This window comes from Ursus americanus, chromosome 30, assembly GCF_024610735.1.
Source record: "Ursus americanus isolate L20-20 chromosome 30, mUrsAme1.1.p, whole genome shotgun sequence".
Classification (NCBI taxonomy): Eukaryota; Metazoa; Chordata; class Mammalia; order Carnivora; family Ursidae; genus Ursus; species Ursus americanus.
In genome coordinates, this window is record NC_142156.1 from 15,722,770 (window position 1) to 15,743,327 (window position 20,558).

Here is a 20,558-nt window from a genome sequence, read left to right on the forward strand (position 1 = left end):
TCTGTGTTTATAAAAACAGTTAAGGGTGATCATTTGCATTATAAGATGATGATGCTTCTTTTTCAAATGAATTTGCAACTGGGTTTCAATAAATAAGTGTAATCCCCTTATGCAATTAAGCTTTTGTTTATAGACCATAAACTCAGAGGATAAAAGAAATTTGAAGAAAGACTACTAATAGCCAAAATCAAGCAAACATTTAAATGCAGGCAAATAGCATGCGGGTGCCTGGGTGGCTCAGTAGGTTAAGTGTCTGCCTTCGGCAGGTCATGATTCCAGGGTCCTGGGCTCAATCCCCGCTCAGCAGGGAGTCTGCTTCTCCATCTCCCTCTGCCCCTCCCCCTGCTTACGTTCTCTCTCTCTTGCTCTCTCTAATAAATAAATAAAATCTTTGAAAAATAAATAAAATAAATGTAGGCAAATGGTAATAATGCTACTAATAACAAAAACTTGTAGCATATCTAACCTTATGCTAAGCACTATTCTAAGCCCTTTATCTGTATTTACTCATTTAATCTTTATAACATTTAATCTCTGAGAGAGGAACAATTATTATCTCCATTTTACAGATGAGGAAACTGAGGCACAGGATGTTAAGTGATTTGTCCACTTCTAAAAAACAGAGCAGCCAGGATTCAAACCTGGATGTATTGAATCCTGTAAATTAGTGGGATATTATGGCCTTCGGACACAGGAGGTTCAAGAATTCAGATAGGATTGAACAGGACTGAGCACTTTCATTGCTGACATTCCCTGTAGATACAAGTCATATGGAGCCATATCCTTGCTTCACACAAGCAGAAGCATTTGTTCCTGGATTTTAAGGACTCCTTCAAAAGCAAAACCTGAGATGGGGACTTGGATGCAGAATTTATGGTGACCCCAGGAAGAGGGATGAGGGAGTAAAACAGTGATATGATGAAGGAAGAAAAGCTATTAGAAATGTGTTAGTGAAGTGGTTATCTCTGTGTATAACTAGGGTTCATCTTTGCTTGGGGGCCTCCAAGGAACTAGGGAGAATGTGCTTCACGATGGAGAAATTTTATCCACTGGCTCTTGTCTCCTACTGGCTGAAGGTTACTCCTGAGAGTGTTAAGTCCCCAGTCCTTCCAGCCTGTGCTTGGGCTCAGTAGCCTTCTGCACTATGGAAAGGAGCTTTGAGGCAGGAAAGGGCAGAGATGGTACAGTGTGTGCTGGGGTTGTAACACTTACAGGGTTGTGGAGCTGTCCGTCCCTGTGGTGCTGAAATCAGGTAGGTAGAGGGGGTAGAGCGCAGAGGGCAATACTCCTCTCCTACAGTGACCAGTGGGCAACCTGTCTTGCTGCTGTTGATCCAAAACTGAAAGTTGCCCTCCTCTGCTGTAGGTTTCCTTCTGAACAAAATGAGTTTTTAGGGATGGACACGTGACCCAAGCTTAGTAATCAGAGGCCTTCCTTGGGTTTTTCTTCCTTGGGAATGAAGACAAGAACAATTCACTAGAACCCACACCCTCAGTGAGCCAATCCAGCAGCATTACCTGCATAACTCCTCCAGAACTCTAATTGTACAAAGAAACACATCCGGGAGACATGTTCCCACATCCTGCATCCACTTCCCCATACCTGGGTAACTACAATAGTCCTTACTGGCTTCCCTATATCTAGTCTGGCCCCATCTTTAACCTATCATCAAAGGCTAATTTATGGAGAGAGGATCTGATCAGCCATGTCCTACATCAATACCCCAAATAGATCCCCACGGCCTTACATGACATAATCTGAATATGACTTTCATAATCTTGTCATGACTTACATTGTCCTTCCTTCTTCCTTCCTGGTCTGACCTCTGCCCTTTCTTACTTCCAGCTTCATTTCCTCACAGTTTCTCCATATGTACTTTATCCTTTTATCTGTAAGCCACTTGAACTCCCAGGATTTCCCTTATACTTCTGTCTGCATTTGCTGTTCGCTCTGCCTGAAATATTTTGACCTTTCCATGCACATTCTTCAAGACTCAACCCAAGAATTATTCCCTTTGGGAATTGCTGGTTTTGGCTTCTCAGAACATGTCCCACAAACTTCTTTCCCCATCCCCAGGCAATCAGTCAACCAGAATCTTCCACCCTTATGAACGAAATGAATTCTTGGACAAGTGACCCAAGATTTGCAATCAGAGGCCTTCCTTGGGATTTTCTGTTAAAACTAGTGAGGAAGACAACCTCTTTCTCTGGGTTATGATGTTAGAAAGACACAACTCTACAGCTGTTAGAAGCCATGTTTCTAACCACATGGGAACACTAAGCCTGTATTATGAAACTATGAGGCCAATACACTGGGGCTATTACTCTGGACTCTTAGTTTCAAGTGATGGAAATCCAATTCAAACATATTTAAGCAAATAAATAGGGGTTTATAGGTTCACAATATTGGGGAATCTAGGAGTGTATATTCAACTCAGCTTGGGCATGGCTGAATTCAGAAGCTTAACCAATAATATCTACCTCTATTTCTCTCTCTCTCCCCTACCAATTGCTTGGCCATTCTTGTCTCTGCTTGGCTTTACTCTACGTGATGGCCACCTCCACCCCACACTCTCATTCTACTAGCGTAGCAACAGTGAAAAGCATACTTCTCTCTTTTATTATCATCTTATCAATCCTAGAGAAGTCTCTGATTGGCCCAGCTTGGTCATGTGCCCACCCTTGTAGCTGGGAGATCAGGAAGAATGCGTTACCATGATTCACAACCCTAGGACCACGGAGCAGGAGTCGGCAGACTACGGCCCATGGGTCAAATCTGGCCTGCGTCCTGTTTTTACAAACAAAGTTTTATTGGAATACAGTCCCTTTCACTGGCATATTGTCTATAGTTGCTTTCATGCTATGATGGCAGAATTCAGCAGTTGTGAAAGGAACTGTGTGGCCTGCAAAACCTAAAACAATTACTCTCTGGTGCATTACAGAAAATGTTTGCTGATCCCCGCCATAGACAATGGGAGAGAAGTGAGTCCCCCTCTTGCTTAGAGCAAAATCCAGTACTTCTTATTGGCTGCGTGACCTTAGGCATATCACAACCTCTCTGACCTGACGGTTCCTTATATGTTGGAAATAGCAATACCTTCTTCACAGAATGGGTGGGTGGGTGGGTGGATGGATGGATACATGCATGCATGCAGGCAAAGGATCTCATACTAAAACCTCTTTGTCTAGCACTGCATTCCTTTGGAGTTAGATTTAATTGGGGAAATAGTTAACCTGGAATGAGTTCAATGGGAAACATGCAGGGAAAATGCTCCTCTACAAAAAATAAAGAGCTTAATGCAGAGTTACAACACAGTAAGCATTCAATATATGGTAGACAAGAAAAAAAAATTAATGGAAACCCAAAGAGAGCAAAGCTGCCCTGCTGAATGAAAGTAAATAACTTCGTAAAGGTACAGACTGACTTTCAGCATTTTGCCCTCCCTCCTCCCTACTGAGATCCTGATGCAATTATGTCTCAATCAGAAGAATGCAATTTTGTCCCCATTGTGAAGAGAGGAGAGGATGGTCCCTGCTTTGATGTTCAAACACCTCATGATATGTGGGTACAGCTCAGATAGCTACTAACCCAGAATGCAGTGGGTTGCTTATTTTGGTGGGGGTGGGGGGCTTGTTCAAAGCTGCTGTGGAAACAGTGTTTTCATTTTAATCAGAAGTGCTTCCAGAATAACTCTTCCTTAATTGCTCACAGAAGGTAACACATCCACTTTTTAAAAAATTTTTTTCTTTAAATTCAATTTAGTTAACATATAGTGTATTATTATTTTCAGAGGTAGAATTTAGTGATTCATCAGTTGCATATAACACTCAGTGCTCAGCCCATCACACGCCCTCCTCAATATCCATCACCCAGTTACCCCATCCCCCCACCCCACGCCCCTCCAGCAACCCTCAGTTTGTTCCCTATAGTTAAGAGTCTCTTACGGTTTGCCTCCCTGTTTTTATCTTATTTTATTTTTCCTTCCCTTCCCCTATGTTCATCTGTTTCTCAAATTCCACATATGAGTGAAATCATATGGTATTTGTCTCTGACTGACTTATTTTGCTTAGCATAATACCCTCTAGTTCCACCCACGTCATTGCAAACAGCAAGATTTCATTCTTTTTGATGGCTGAGTGGTATTCCATTGCATATATATACCACATCTTCTTTACCCATTCATCTGTTGATGGACATCTGGGCTCCTCCCATAGTTTGGCTATTGTGGACATTGCTGCTATAAACATTGGGGTGCAGGTGCCCCTTCGAATCACTATTTTTGTATCCTTTGGATAAAGACCCAGTAGTGCGATTGCTAGGTCATAGGGGCACATCCACTTTAATGGAACATTCTGAAGACTGAACAGGAGACAAAACATTAAATGCCACATCTGCCTCCTATCAAGAACTTCTTACTCTTTCTGGGACTCAGTTGCCTTATCTGCAAAATGGGAAGACAACGCTGCACTTCTGTGTAGATCCCTCCCATGGGCATAGGCCGAACTGTGTCTCTAATTAATACTTCCCCCTTTTCTTTTGAAAGGGGGAAATTTTCTGAGACCTAAACAAGAATCCCAGAAGCACATTTACCAACCACTTACCACGGACCAGGCTCTCTGCTAGGTGCTCTACACACATTACAGCTAGCAAAATCCACACACCCACCCGAGAAAGCAGGTGCTGTAATTATTCCCTTTTTCAGACACGGGAACTAAAGCTTAGAGAGCTGCTCTGCCTTGCCCAAGGCCATCTATCAAGTCGATGGTAGATCCAAGATTTGAACTTAGGTCTGCCTGACTTGAGATCTCTCATTCCTAACCATGTTATACTGGAGAAAACTGAGGCACCCAAAGGCTAAGTGGAGTAACTTATGGCCAAATGATTTCGTGGGGGGAAAAAATTCGGTACTGTACCCCCAATTTCTCTATAAGTGTGTGATTATTTCAAAACCTTTTTCTAAATATGCAACGATGACTATTTATCTGCTGTGTAAGATGGGAGAGCTAGGAACAGGGCTGGGCATAAAGTAAGTTCTCAATCAAGATTAGCTGCTCTCATTATCAGCATCTTCTTCTTCCTCCTCTGAATCTGACTAGAGAGACCATGAGGCACCAGCAGGTAAGGGTCAATTAATCTGACCATCTGGGCACCAACCCAACAGCAACATTATCTATTAACAAATTGATCTTGCCCCAGTATACCAAATACTTAACAGCCATGCCTACACATGCAGCAAAACATTCGTTTTCTTTAGAGCATTTTACTGACAAACAAGTCACATAATACATCAGCAAACTCTGTTGGCTCATCCAAACACTTCCCATCACGTCCGCGGCTCACACCCAGGAGCACTCTTGCCTTCTTGCACCTGGATCCTTGTGACTGCCTCCTGACTGATCTCCCTGACTTTACGCAGGTAAGCCTTGCAGTCTACTCTCGACACAGCAGGTGGTATAACCCTGCTTTTAAAAAAAGAAAAGAGAAAAGAAAACCAGATCCCATTACTCCTCTGGTCAAAAATTCCCGGACATGTGCTACTTCAGCTCAGACAGGAAGTCAGTGACTTTACAATGGTCTACAAGGCCCTATGAAGTCTGCCCCCATGATCTCACCAGCTTCACCTCCTCCCACTCTTCCACCTGCTCCCTTTGCCCCCGCCGCGCTGTTCCCAGAGACACCCTCCGTACTGGCTGATTCCTCTGCCTAAAATGTTAGTCCCTTTATCCATACAACCAACTCCCCTTCCTCCTTCAGGTCTTGGCTCAAAAGCCACCTTCTAGGCATTTGAGCCCCCGATTGAAAACTGCAACGCACTTGTCCAAGCACTGCCTGTCCCACATTTCATTTTTCTGTACCAATCTTTGCCTTGTAAAACTTCTGTATTATTTACTCATTTTATTTGTGTTACTGCTTATAATTATCATAATATTAGCTCCTTAAGGGCAGAGGTATTGGCTGCTTATTTTCCCCAAATATCCCAGAACCTAAAACTATGCCTGAAATACGACGAAAGTAATCCTACTCTGTGTGTTGAAAACTGAATGAATGAATGAACGAATGGGTCTGTGAATGAGGCCGAAGACAGAAAGGAGGACAAGAACAAACGTGCATGGAAATCACACCAGGTGGTGGAGGTTCTCCAAGGCCAGAGTTTCGTGTTCTCTCTCGGGTCCCTCACCAGCCCACCTACCCACCCACCCACAATGACCTTGTAGTTATGGACACAAACACAGGGAGTGACTGGTTTTTAAAATGAAGGTTCCAGTTCGGTTGTTCCTCAAAAAGAATTACCATATGATCCAGTAATTCCACTTCCCAGTATGTACCCAAAAGAACTGAAAGCAGGAACTCAAAGAGATATTTGCACACCCCTGTTAATGGCAGCAGTATTCGCAATAGCCAAACGGTGGAAACAACCCAAGTGTCCATCGACAGATGGATGGACCAACAAAATGTGGTCTACCCATACAATGGAATATTATTTCAGCCTTTAAAGAGGAATTCAATTCTGATATACGCTACAACATAGATGAACCTCAAAAAGCATTATGCTAAGTAAAATAAGCCCGACACAAAAGGATAAAGATTGTATGATTCCATTATATGAAGTACCTCGAATAGCCAAGTTCATAGAGGCAGAAAGTAGAATACTGGTTCCCAGAAGCTCAGGGAAGAGGAGAATGAAGAGCTATGGTTTACTGGGGACAGAGTTTCTGTTTGGGATGATGGGGAAGTGATGGCAGTGAATAGTAGGGATGGCTGCACAGCACTGTGAAGATACTTAATGCCACTCAACTATACACTTAAAAATGTTTAAAATGGTAAATTTTATGTTATGAATATTTTACTACAATAAAAAAAATGAAGGTTCATGTGTTCTATTGCACTCAGTGTCTCTGCTATCAAGAGCAAGGTGGAGCTATAGCACTAACATGCAAAAACACCAAGATACAATTAAGTTTAAAGAAAGTCAAGCGGTATTTATAATATGAACCCATTTGTATTTTTTAAAATGAAAGGTGAACATATATTCATTAAGTCATTCAATATATTTATTGAGTGATTACTATTTATTACATAGAGAAAGAGACTCCACTTTTGGACCCCCAAATCACCCCTCACTGTGCAAATATTTCTTCTTGGCTTCCTCATACCCAATCTGATAAGAAAATCTTAGTTCAGGGGCGCCTGGGTGGCACAGCGGTTGAGCGTCTGCCTTTGGCTCAGGGCGTGATCCCGGTGTGATGGGATCGAGCCCCACATCAGGCTCTTCTGCTATGAGCCTGCTTCTTCCTCTCCCACTCCCCCTGCTTGTGTTCCCTCTCTCGCTGGCTGTCTCTCTCTCTGTCGAATAAATAAATAAAATCTTTAAAAAAAAAAAAAAAAAGAAAATCTTAGTTCAACAGAAAAGGGAAGATTTCTAGAAAATTCTAAACCCTCATGAACTTTCATTCATGAAATGCAGACAAGATATCTGACCTCATGGAGCTTATAATACAGTAAAATATCGCTCAAAGAGCAGGTACCCCATTGCTATAAGAACAGGTGTCAGTGAATGAAGTCTTTATTACACATGGGGAAACTGAGGCCCACAGAAAAGGTGTGGCTGCCTCAGGTGACAGAACTACTTAGTAGATCCATTTTTTCACCCCATCACTCCTACAGCCTGCTTCACCTTAGAGCCAGTATTACCACAAGTCAGAAAGTCTTACCAAGGCAGTGGATGGAGACAGTTTCTTAAATAATTTAAAATGGAAAGTGCCAGGAGCACCAAATAGCAAATCTTATGACTCTCAGAGATGAATGGACATGAACTTTTCCAACTCTAAAAGGGAATAAAATGGAATGTAGCACTATCTGCAGGCTACCAGGAGATCTGGTATACTACACATTAAAGAACCACCCAAATAAACATCATTGGTTTTAAATTCCTATGAGTGAACCACCAACCACCTTGAATTGTGAATCAGAAATTTCATATTTGAGAATGTCAACTAAGAAAACAACCTTAAGTATTAGGAGGGGGAAAATAATGTGCATTTTATGCATATGGAGAAAAATGAAAACCAACCTAAATGTCCATTAACTGAGGAATGGGTTAGCATGTTGTACTCAGCAGAGCATTACTCAGCCGTAACAAATTGTGTTTATGATACATTTATATTACGAGAAATATTTATGTCATCGAGAGAAGTAAAAAAATAGCAAAGAGAATTGCGCACATACACTGCGGTGATTGCAGTTGTAATGGATTAAAAACTAAGCACATAAAAATACCAGCGGGAAATACACGAGACATTAATGATGGTTGTCTCCATCTGTCTCCATCTGGATTTTCCAAATTGCCTACAATGATCATAGACATATTCCTTTCAACATAAAAGAAAACTAAATCTCTTTTTTTAATATGTTGTATAATATTGCGGAAATGTATAGCCTAGCTTTCCCCCCGAAATGAGTCTTATATTCTGAAGACTGATAGCCATAATAATCACAATGACAAGTCACATTTATGAAGCATTTGCTACTGTGCCAGGCACTCCTCTGGGCACTTGACTTTTACGAACCCACTTAAACCTTTGTTCACTCACTCTGTTCCACCTGCACTACCCTCCCTGCTGGTCTTCAAACTCTTTGCTGCCACAGGGCCTTTGCACTTGTAGTTCTCTGCCTGGAATGCTCTTCCCCGAGACATACATCCACGTGGCTCATTTTCTCCAGGTCTCTGCTCAAACGTCACCTACAATGTGACCTAGCATAGTAGACGCTCTTCCTCTCTAGCCCCATTACTCTGGTTTATTTTTCTGCATGACACTTACCCCATCTGTCATATTAATACAGTTTACTTGTTCACTGCCTGTCCGTCATCCCCCACCCATTAGAACATCTGTCTGGTTTTATTCACTGCTACCTCCAGCTCTGAGAATAACACACCTATCACATAGTAGATGTGCAATAAAAAGTGAACAAAAGTAGCAATCCTATGAGGTAGGCACCTTTATTAACCCCGTTATACAGATTACAAAACTGAGACACAGACTCTAAGCTACTTGCTCAAGGTCATAGGGCCAGTACGTGGCAGAGCAGAGGTTTAGGGGATATAGACAGTCTGGCCCCAGAACCTACATTCTTGCAGTAGGGTTATAGCACTTACAGAGTATTGATGAAACGGAACAGATTTTAAAGAGATACCATCAGGAAAGACAGACCAAGGGAAGCATAATTTCCACTCATTAAACATAAAATTTAGGTCTTTGAGCCAGGGAAAAAAAAAGATTGCTTTGTGCAAAATATGATACACCCAGGCTCCTTGATTCTTGGCATATTTTGGGCTCAGGAAGAACCAAAGCTCATGTCTGGCTAAACCCACACTTCAGAGCACACTGTGGCCTAAAAGAATTAACAGCTCCCCAAATTATGGGACGTGTTCCCTGCAGCATTGGTGAAGGGCTTGTTTACAAAGTGATGCCCACATTTACAATCAGGACCACCCTGCCAGCTGGGAACTGTCGCCAGCCATCAGCAACAGGGGGACAGAGACCACATCTATCTTGTGCACGGCTGAGTCCCAGGTCCCTCAAGAGGCATCTGGCAGGCAATCAGCCAACAACGGAGATCAGAAGTGGAATGAATATTAGGAGAGGAGAAAACGGAGGCTCCGAGGGGACACCACATTCCCAAAGTCACTCACCACTAATAGGCAGACAGTCCCTTTGACTCCAACTCCCCAGGGAGTGTTGTCTCTCCTGCAGGACAAGGACAATTCAAACTGTCAGACCTCACTACACACTTAATGATTTTAAGGTGGAGAAGAGGGAGGCTCCCCGAACCCGTCTAATGCTGCTGCGGTGATGGCCAGGAAGGGCACAGCTCAGATCTGCCGGCAGCTGCGAGGACTGTGATTGGCTGCCAGTCTCCAGCTGCTATACCTTCCGGAGACCCCAAGCTGGCATGAGTGGCACAGCTGGCCACTCGTAACAGACACAGGATTCCTTGAAGGGCAATCGTCACTCCAGGGCTCTCCATCAAGCCTGGCCGAGACTTCCCGGCTGCATGGGGTCTCAGGCTCTTCCCACCCAGCTCTCCTTCCTGCCCCTCATTTCCAAAGCCATCAGACCCCCATCACACTCTATTCCTGCTCTCCCTCCTTGTCATCCTTTACAGACACTCACCCCCATCATTCTCAGCTAACATCTGAACTGGCACAGACGGATTCTCAGATGGAAACCTGATTCAGCCAACAGGATTTCAAAGGATTCTGAGTGATCGTGGAAGGGGGAACAGTGTCTTCCCCTCACCCCAAAGATGTCTATGCCCTAATCCGTGAAACCCAGGGATATGTTACCTCATATGACAAAAGGGCTTTGTAGATGTGATGAAGGTCAGGATCTTGAGATGGGAAGAAAATCTACCTGGATTTTCTAGGTGAACCCACTATAATTACAAAGGCCCTTATAAGAGGGAAGCAGGAGGTCAGAGAGAGAGAGAGAGAAGGTGCTGTAGTGCTGGCTTTAGAGAGGGAGGGAGGGGCCACAAGCAGTCTCTAGTGCCTGGAAGAGGCAGATGATGGCTTCTCCCACGGAGCCTGCAGAAGGAACCTGGATCCTAGCCCTTGATTTTAGTCTTCAGTAAGACTCATTTCAAACTTCTGATCTCTAGAACTGAGAGAGAATAAATATGGGTTGTTTTAAGCCATGTTTTAAGCTGCTTGTGAGAGCAGCATTTGTAAACTAATACAGTAATGAAGTAAAAGGGGAGTAGCTATTGTCACGTTGACAAAATTTTCAACCCGAGCTCCTTGATCACACAATGCTTTATCCTTAAGACATCATAATTAGGCCATATTTCAGTGGTGCTGCCAGCAGAAACAGCAAACAGAAATCCATCTCAGACACTAACAAGTGTCCTTGGCAGGGTAGATGACAGCTCAAATGTACTTTGTCTTGGGTTCTTTGAGGCCGTTGGGCCCCCAGAGAGGGACACATCTGCTTACACTCCCAGCGTCAAGGTCAGAGGCCAGTCCAGATTTCAATTCCCAGCTCTGCCACTGTTTATCAGCTGTGGGACCTTGAGCAAGTCACCTCTCAGCCTGAGCCACCATTTCTTTCCCAGAATAACGGAGCTGGTCATGCCTCCCTCTGGGGGGGTTCTCTAGAGGCATGAGGTCACAGAGGGGCTAATAGAGTGACCGGCTCAGGAAAAGTCTGCTGATGATGCTTAGTGGTAGGATGAATGAGCCCTCCTCAAAGGAGAAAACAGGCTCCTAGCATCGGCATTTTTGAAATTTTAACTCACCCAACGCACAAATATCTCTTGAGAGTCAGCTATGTGCGTGGCTACCCAGGGGTTGTCCTAGAGGAGGGGACAGCAAACTTGTGGAAAGGACTAGATGGTAAATATTTTAGGCTTTGCAGGATCTACAGTTTCTGTCACCAGTACTCAACTCTGCCACTGCAGAGAGAAAGCAGCTGTGGACATACACGAATGAGCGTGCCTCTGTTCTAATAAGACTATATACAAAGCCGGGAGGCTGGACCACAGGCCATAGTCTGTCGACCTCTGTCCTAGATACACCTTGGAGAATAAAATAGACATGGCTCTTGCCCGCATGAAATTTCCCATCTGCATTCAAAATTTTTCTTAAATTAAAAAAAAAAAAGCAGTTGGCTCCTCCCCTCTTTATCATTGAGGCAATATAGAATAGAGCATAAGCGTTGGAACCAGACTTCCTGGGTTCCAGTCCTGCTCCACCACTGGCTTGCTGTGTGACCTTGAGCCAGTTACTTAACTCTCTGTGTAGGCTTGAGTTTCTTCATTGGTCAAATGAGATGAGAATAATACCTACGCATAGGAGTGTTGTGGGAAATCAATCAGACAGTTGTTCGGCACCCAGCAAGGACAATCAATGGCTTTATATTGTCATTGCTAGCGACATTTGAGAACTAAATATACACATGTGCCACGAGAATGATTATCTTAGTGACCTCACACCTACTCTCTGAGGCCGGGTCATGATGCCCATTTTAAAGATGAGGAAACAAAGGCTCCGGAGGTGACTGGCAAAGGCACACAGCTGGTAAACTACCTGATTTCACACCACTTCTGTCTGGCTCCAGAGTTGGGGGCTCTCGGTCACCATGCTCAGAAGCCCCACATGCTTAACCCATGTGTTCTTCACGGATTTTCAGGGGAAATAGTAAGTAATCGGGTTTTGGATCCTTCCAACTCCAAAGCATGAGATAAAAAATAAATTTAATTTTGAAACCCTGCTGAGGTCCCCGGGTGTGCTGGCTCGCTGCACCTGTTGAAATATCTCATGAGTCAGGTTGGGGGTGGGGGGCAGCAGAAGAATTCATACCTCCCTCATACCCTCCCTCATACCCTCCCTCCTCATTCCCCCCAAGACATTCTGTCCAGGCACAACGCATGTGAAATCCAGCCGCCGACATTACCGTAGGTCTTGGCCATCCCTGGCTTCACGCCCTTCCCACCACTTTGGCGAGGGTCAGCTCTTTTTATTCTTCTCGGCTAGACCTCGCAGCTAGGCTTGTGAAAGAACTGTCTGAGCTCCCAGCCCACTCTCCTGCTCGTGCATTCACGCATCCCTTCAGCAGGCATTTGCTAAGCACCTACTGTGTGCTCGGCATCATGCTGAGCACTGGGGACATGTAGACCCCAAGACAGAGTACAACCTCTGTCCTCCCGGAGCGCCCTGTCCAGAGCCGAAGTCCCGCGTGAATGACGACCTCACAGTGTGGGAGCCTCATCGGGAAAGGACAGGTAACTGAGGGTGAAGGTGGGTATGCAGTTGTTGTTTAATGGGTGCATTACTTCAGTCCCACTAGGAACGTACTTGACGCTACTAAACTGTCCCTGAAAGATGGCTGAAATGGTCAAATTTATGTGGGTTTTATCACAATTTTTTAAAACTGTCTGCCCTTCAGCAACTGGCTAACCTTTCTCCTCTCCATCTCTTTTCAAAGTGTCTGCACCCCTTGGCAGTGAATTATGCTTCATTTAGCCACTCTAATCATGAAATGTTCCACATACATGAATTTGCCAGACACTTGAAGCTTATTGCTACATGGGGAAGGAATCTAGCATTTGCCAGGAGCCCACTATGTGCCCCTGAGGAGAAGGGTTCACATTGAATACCCACAACAACTCAGCCACATAGATATTTTTCTTCCCATTTTACAGGTGAGGTAACTGAGGCTCAAGGAGCCCAAGGACATTATTTGAGAATTCATAGCTAAGAAGGAGCAGCCCAGGATTTGGACCAGCATCTGTCCAGTCACAGCGCCTATGACTCTTTCTCTATTCACACTGTTGTTACAACAACAAACTTTTAAGATAAAATTATTTCCTCAGAAATCTTTCTTGAACAGAACACATATTCCACAGTGAATGTAAATTAGCCCCAGGATCGCCGTTGTTGGGATATGCCAACATTCACTGAAGCACGTGTCATGCTTTAATTTCCAGAATTTTAACAGATAAGACATGAAAAAAAAGTCACATGCACAAATGTGTTTGGGAAACACTGTGTTGACAAAGACCAACGTGCTTCTTACTAGCAGGACTTCTCAGAGCCTTTAATAGGCAAGTTTACGTTGTGAAGCCACAAGAGGGATCCTAAACAATGCAGTGTTTCCAAGACTCGACCTCAGAACTCTTTTCGAACCAGCACCTTGAAGTCCCTGTTGGGAAATTGGTCAGTTGTTCTCCAACTTCCATGGGCATGAGAATCACAGGGATGCTTGTTAAAATGCAGATTCCTGAGCCTTACCACTGACGACCGATCTGGAAATTCAGACAATCTGAGTAGAGTCTAGAATCTGAGCCACGTCTAATGCTGCTGGTCTGCAGACAGCTCTGTGGGAATCACTCACTAGAGGCTGGCGTTCTGGTCAGTTTCAGAGCTGCTCTAGCAATGGACTTGCTCAGAACCAGTGAAGACAACGGATGAATAAGAAATCAGAAGGCTAGTCAAGGCAAGCCTCAAACATGCATGAATGAATGAATGAGAGAGTGAATGAATGAAATGAGTTAGCTGTAAATTGAACAAAGATCCAGGATGGTCCAGAAATTCCATGTCTTAACAAGCAAGAGTGGATCAAAAGGAAAGCATATCCATCAGCAAGAACCCTTGGCAACTGAGAAAAATCCAAACCATTTTTATATTTTAATGCTCTTGGTACACTGATAAATAGTGAAGAAAGGCCAAAACAGAGGAACAGAAATTGTGGTATAATTTAAATGTTGACACTTAATAAACTGGTGCTTTTTGACCATACATGTGACTGCATGTTAACCTAACTTGGAGAGAACAGCAGAAGTCTGAATTTGAATACTTTCATAAAAGTAAGGCCAAACCTGCCTCCCTTTGTCGCAAGCCCTGGTCTCTTGGACATGCAGAAGAGAACTTATCCACCTGTGCTAGAAGTATAATTTACTAAATTCCAGTCTATTGTTACACTCATCATCCTCTTTAACCATGTAGCAAATGCAAATGATTACCTTCCCAACATTCTTTTCTCCCTTCCTCCTTTTCACCAAAACTCCTGTTTTGTCCAGGGGTCTGCTCACCTGCTATGGTTACATTTTGCTATGTAATAAACCACTCCAAAACTTAGTGGTTTAAAATAACAACCAATAAAATAAAATTTTAAAAAATAAAATAAAATAAGTAAAATGACAACAACCATTTATTTTGCTCAGAAATCTACAGCTTGGACAGATCTCAGTGAGGAAAGCTCATCCCTGTTCTGTACAATGTGGGGAGCTTGACCAGAGCTGGGGGATCCACTTTCAAGATGGCCCTCTCACATGACAACAAGATGGTATTGGCTGTTGGGTAGAACTCAGCCATGACTGTGGGCTGGGAGCCTTGGTTCCTCCACATGGGACTCACCATAAGCTATTTGGGCTCCTCACAGCATGGCGGCTGGGTTCCAAGAGCAAGCATCCCAAGAAAACAAGATGACAGCTCAATTGGGTTTTTATAACCTAGCTTCAGAAGTCACATGGTTTCACGCCACCATAGTCACAAGCTTGCTCAGACTCAAGGGGAGAGGACATGGACACCACCACTTAATGGAAAGAGTAACAAGATCACATTATAAGAAGGCATATGAGATGGAAGATACTATTGTGACACTTGGATCATGCAATCTTTCACAAGATTCTTGGGCAAGGGTGACCCTCTCCCATGGTCATCATTCTGGTTCCATTCCCTTGGACTGGCTTAGGCACATGATGAAGTTTTAGCCAGTGAACTGTGACTAAGTCGGCTGAGGTCTTCAGAAAAAGGTATTTTTGCTCTTAAAAAGAGGTACACAAAATGAAATGGAATTTCTTTCAAGACTGGACATTAAACTGAGCCTGACAATGACATCCAGAACCGGGAGAGCCATCATCAGGTGGCAGAGGAGAAATAAGAAAAGAACACTGGTCCTTGATGAAGTTTTCAAGGTACTGAATTAATCCTGGAATCACTGTGACTCAAGATAATAAATTTTCCTTATTGCTTATGACTATTGAATGGGATTTTTGTCACAATAAAAGCATCCTTATTGATACAAATAGCTACCATTTATTGAGCATTAACTATGTATCCTCTGCACATAGTACCACAACTCTGCCACTGAGCCAAGTACTGTCCATTTGTTATCAGATTTAATCCTCACAGCAACCCAGGAGGCAGGCACTGTTATTAGTCTCAATTCATAGACAGGAAACTGAAAATCAGAGACAGTATGAACATTGCCCAGGATCCCAGAGCGAGGGTCAGAGCTGGGATATGAACCTGGGATTTGAACCTGGAGTGGAAGCCCTTGTAATTCATCTCTCTTCTGTAAACCTGCCTCCAGGGACTGGCTCTCTGCCCCATCCCCCTCCATTCAAAACTCCACTCCTATTTACAAGTTGATTCAGACAGCAGCTGCTGCAGCCATGAATCAGATCTACTAGAAGCAACTGCAATCTTCAAACAATTCTATGAAGATACTTAAGAGCCATACTATGAAATCCAAACCAGATGTGATTTACCCCCCAATGATGGCGATTCAAGTTCCAGCTGGAGTGGAAAGATGAGATTTGCAGAGGAGAGCTCTCTCTGCTTTGAAACACCCTACACCTGCCTCCTCACAAGCAAGATTCCAATTTAGCTTGAGTACTGCTTACAGAATTTGGGGGGGGGGGTTGTGCTAACAATCTTAAGACACAGAACAAGGTCTTTGCTCAAGTGTTTAAAGCACACCTTTCAGAGAATAACAAGTTTTCCTGGCAATAAACTGAGTAAATCCATAAAGTGCCTAGATGATCTATACCCAGAGACTCTAGAAAAAGCCAAAGAGATAAGAATATCATTTGGCAAAAGCAAAGAAACCAACAGGTGTTTAATGAGCTGTACTAACTTCAAACGGGGCAGAAATTCACACATACTGATGTTGGACAATAAGAGCCTTCACTGTGGAATCAAAGGTGACAATTAAAATGAATAATGCCTGGTGGCTGGATCTTGTAACTATCAGGTCAAACTCTGGACCTTGTAAGCTTCATTTCTGCAATTCTCTCAGTATCTCCTTGTATGACTTATTAGTCAGAAGCCTTTATGTTATATCTGAATAAAACGCAACTTGAGAAGTTTCCTTAAAATGAGACACTATTGTTTCAGGTAAATAAAATGACCAGGAGCTTCAGGCAAGGCTGGATCCAGGCACTCAAGCGATCAGATCAAGGCTTGGTCTCTCCCCAGGTCATGGTTCTGCTTTTCTGTGTTAAATGAATGAAGGCAACTGTCCTTCCACCACATCTCAAGCCATACAAGAGTCCACTTATCTTTCTTCTAACAATATAGTCACAGATCTCCAAAATTTCTAGCGCTTGTCTGAGACTAAGAGTCTCGCCTCCGCATTCAACCACATTTAATATCCCTCTCTGATCCAAGTCACTTACAGCCTGCTGTTCCAAGCAACGGCTAGAATCCTGGGATACACTCACCAGAGTAAAGTAAGCAAGCAAGCAGTGATTTTACTGCACAGCTTTGAATTTAATAGAGCTGAGATGCAGGCCGGCTGCAAGACGCAAAAATTAAATGTTGACCTTTTCAAAATTTGCTTTCTCTGATGCAAATGTTAGCCCACAGTTGCAACCAGACATTTATCATGTCTGATTAGCCGGTTTATAGTCAGACCATTCGAAACACACAGAAAACAGAAACATGCCCTAATGTAATGGCACACAGCCCCCCTTTTTTTTTTTTAAGATTTTTATTTATTTATTTGTCAGAGAGAGAGAGAGCCAGTGAAAGAGGGAACACAAGCAGGGGGAGTGGGAGAGGAAGAAGCAGGCTCCCAGCAGAGGAGCCCGATGTGAGGCTCCATCCCAGAACGCCGGGATCACGCCCTGAGCCGAAGGCAGACGCTTAACGACCAAGCCACCCAAGCGCCCCACCCAGCCCCCTTTCTTAACCAAGCTCCTTAATGTTGGACTGCTCCATGTGACCCAGCCACGTGCCATGCCCCAGACCCACAAATGTCCCATTAAGAGGGACTACATTTAAACTGCCATCATGTGTTTGCACATCAATGCCGAAGAGCTGGGGAGGGGGGTGTTTCAGCAGAGAGGGGGGGAAACTGGCAAGGAAAAGGAAAGGAAAAATCTGCAGTGTTGAGAGGAAGACATCAGAGACTGAAGGATTCCCACTTGTCATGTTCGTCAGGCTTCACGCTCCTCTGCCCCAGGCTCCTCTGAGAATTTCCGGCTGAGATTAAATTTCAGGGCCACAATCCCCTAACTCCACAAAGCTGCACAGACTCGGATTTCTCTGGTAGTTGAGTGCATTGAAATTTAGTGAACTAAGCATCTACTGCTCCAAACTGGGATGCTATTCAATTCAAAAAACATTTTTTTGGGCATTACGTGTCCCAGGATAACTGTCCTGAGAAGAGAGAAGAGCAGGAGGGAGGGAGGGAAGAGATGGGACAGGAGGGAAGGGGAAGAGAGAAGGGAAAGGAAGAGGACGGACAGTCAATGAGCCTCCGTGTGATGGGCGATGAGGCTGCAGAGTGCAGTGGTTAAGGTCACAGCCTTCAGCCAGAGCCCGATCTTCAAGCTGGCTCCACTGTTCCCCAGCTGCATGACTCCTGATGACTTACCAAACCTCTCTGGTCTTCCACTCTCTTCTTTGTAAAACGGAGATAAACCTAACCCTGGAGTACAAATGTCAGGGCGATGTGTGCAGATCAGGTTACGGGGCTGGAGCCTATCCTCGGCTCAGCACTTCAGTGTCCTCCAGCCACGTCCAGCTGCCAATGTCTGCATCTTTGTGGGGCTTTTTACAGCACCACAGAAATCTCTCTGGCTGTGTAAGCAGAGCCAGAAGTGCAAGGTGCTAGCCCCACCCCCACCCAGGAGGTAGCCTTTCCTTCTACTCCTTGGCCCACTCTGGAGGTGCGCTCAATGATGCCCATCTCTCCACCTTCCCTTCCTTTACCGCCCCCACTCTTCTAGCACTTCCCAAATAAACCACTTGCACAGGTAGCCTTGCCTTCAGATCCGTTTCTTAATAGAGGCTCAGACAGGCTGAGGCAATTGTCCAAGGACACACTGTTTTTAAATAAGGGCACAATTTGCAAATACTAGAGGAGGGACTGACCAGAGAGAGAAGCCTTCATCTTGCTTCTTATGTAGGATCTAATTAACTTGGATAGTTATCTAATTAGCATGTGTGGATCTGGCCGTGGGGATACGATGTGCATGGGTTTAAGTAGCACACTTGGTGCCGTTAAGCCAACACCACCTAGATCCATCCAGGAAATATTATGATGCCAACTGGCGGGTACTTACTATCTATATCCCAACATGCCAAGAAACCAAGGGATGTAGGAGAGCCAGGCAGACCCGTGGAAAGGACCCTCAAAAGCTCTGTCCCCGGCCTCATTTCATCAGTGTCCCTGCTGTTGATCGTGGATTGTGTGAAATGGTGACAAGCAGTAGGTGACTATAGAAGAAAACGGAAAAGAGAATGTGATATGATAAAGGGCCTGGCTCCAGGAACTATGGGAGAGTTATTTCTTCAACATTGAAAAAATACCTATTCATGTCTAGATTCTACCCCAAAATAAAATGGGAGGAAGGAAGTAGACAGGGGCATAGACTGAACAACACTGGTCTTCAGATGATAGTTGTTGAAGCTGGGTGACAGGTACATCCAGGCCCATTTTCTTATTTTGTCTACTTCCACACGTGTTTGACCTACCCATAAAAAAAGTACAGAATATAGGGATGTCTGGGTGACTCAGCTGGTTAGGCATCTGCCTTCAGCTCAGGTCATGATCTCCGCGTCCTGGGACTGAGCCCTGCATTAGGCTCCCTGCTCAGTGGAGAGTCTGCTTGTCCCTCTGCCCCTCCCCCTGGCTCATGCTCTCTCTCTCTCTCAAATAAATACACAAAATCTTTTTTTAAAGAAGAACAAAGTATGTATTTGTCTGAGCAGAGCACTGGAGGAAAATTAGAGCAAGCGTTAAAGACCCACCCAGCACCCAGCTGAGACTTTCTGCATGGCCTCATAGGAAAGACTGAGTGTGATCTGAAAAGAGAACACACTTTTCTCTCTCTGATGCATGAGGTTGTGTAATGCCGTGCCCCAAATCATCTCATGTACCACCAGAAATCAGCTTAAGAGACGGGGGAGCACATCCTGCATCAGGGGGAGATACTCAACAAATTCATCATAAGAGTTACAAAACGAACAGCGATTGACACGGATATCATCTACTCAAACCGGTGACCCGTTTATTTTTTTAAATTGGCATTAAGCATGAACATCACTGCCAGCCCCAAGAATCATGTCCTTTGGGCCGATAGCGCTTAATTCCTGCTGGACTCGGACTCGGTGGAGACCATCGCATAGACAGAAAATCAAGGAGTAGAGAAGCACAAGCAATGTGTGTCTGGAGGAAGGTGTCGACAGAGATTTCAGGTAAGTTGCTACAGGTCACTGGGCTTCGGGGAGATTTGGGCGGACCCCACCCCAGGTTCTGAGACATTCATAAATTCTCAACGTCAAGAAATATGTAGTCTCCAAGCTCAAAATCATAAGCGAAGATGTGTTACCTTCAATGAGAACACGGCTCCTTATGAAAACAAAGATAACATGACTAACAATTACTATTTTGAAGGGTGATTCGTAAAAATCAAGTTTTTAAAGATAAGCACCTTCAAATGGCCTAAAGGCCCGCATGACGCAGCCCTGTCCTCCTCTCAGACGTCGCCCCTCCCCTCCCCGCTCATCCCCTCTGCTCCAGCCGCACCCCGCACTGGCCAGCAGTTATAGGGGGCTGTCCTGGGCCCTGCAGGATTCTGAACAGCATTCCTGGCCTCTACCTGCTAGATGCCACTAGCACCACCCCGCTCGATTATGACCATCAACACTGTGTCCAGGCATCACCAAATGTCCCCTGGAGGGGAGGGAGCACCACTATGACACTCTCTGCTCTATCTTTTGTGTGCATGGACATACAAGCTGCTAGGCCACTCTGGGAGAGGCATTC

The 20,558-nt window shown here is 44.4% G+C and overlaps 1 protein-coding gene across 1 annotated transcript in view; it reads right to left on the reverse strand.

Annotated features, from left to right (window-relative positions):
• The window catches only part of RPH3A (rabphilin 3A), a 199,171-nt gene extending 188,522 nt beyond the window's left edge, over positions 1-10,649 (reverse strand). Inside the window, exons 1-2 of the mRNA XM_087857336.1 lie at positions 10,346-10,649; positions 9,692-9,746 (exon numbers count right to left, since the gene is read on the reverse strand). The gene's annotated coding sequence lies outside the window, so the exon portion shown is untranslated. The remainder of the gene's footprint in view (positions 1-9,691; positions 9,747-10,345) is intronic.
• Between the last annotated feature and the right edge of the window lie 9,909 nt (positions 10,650-20,558).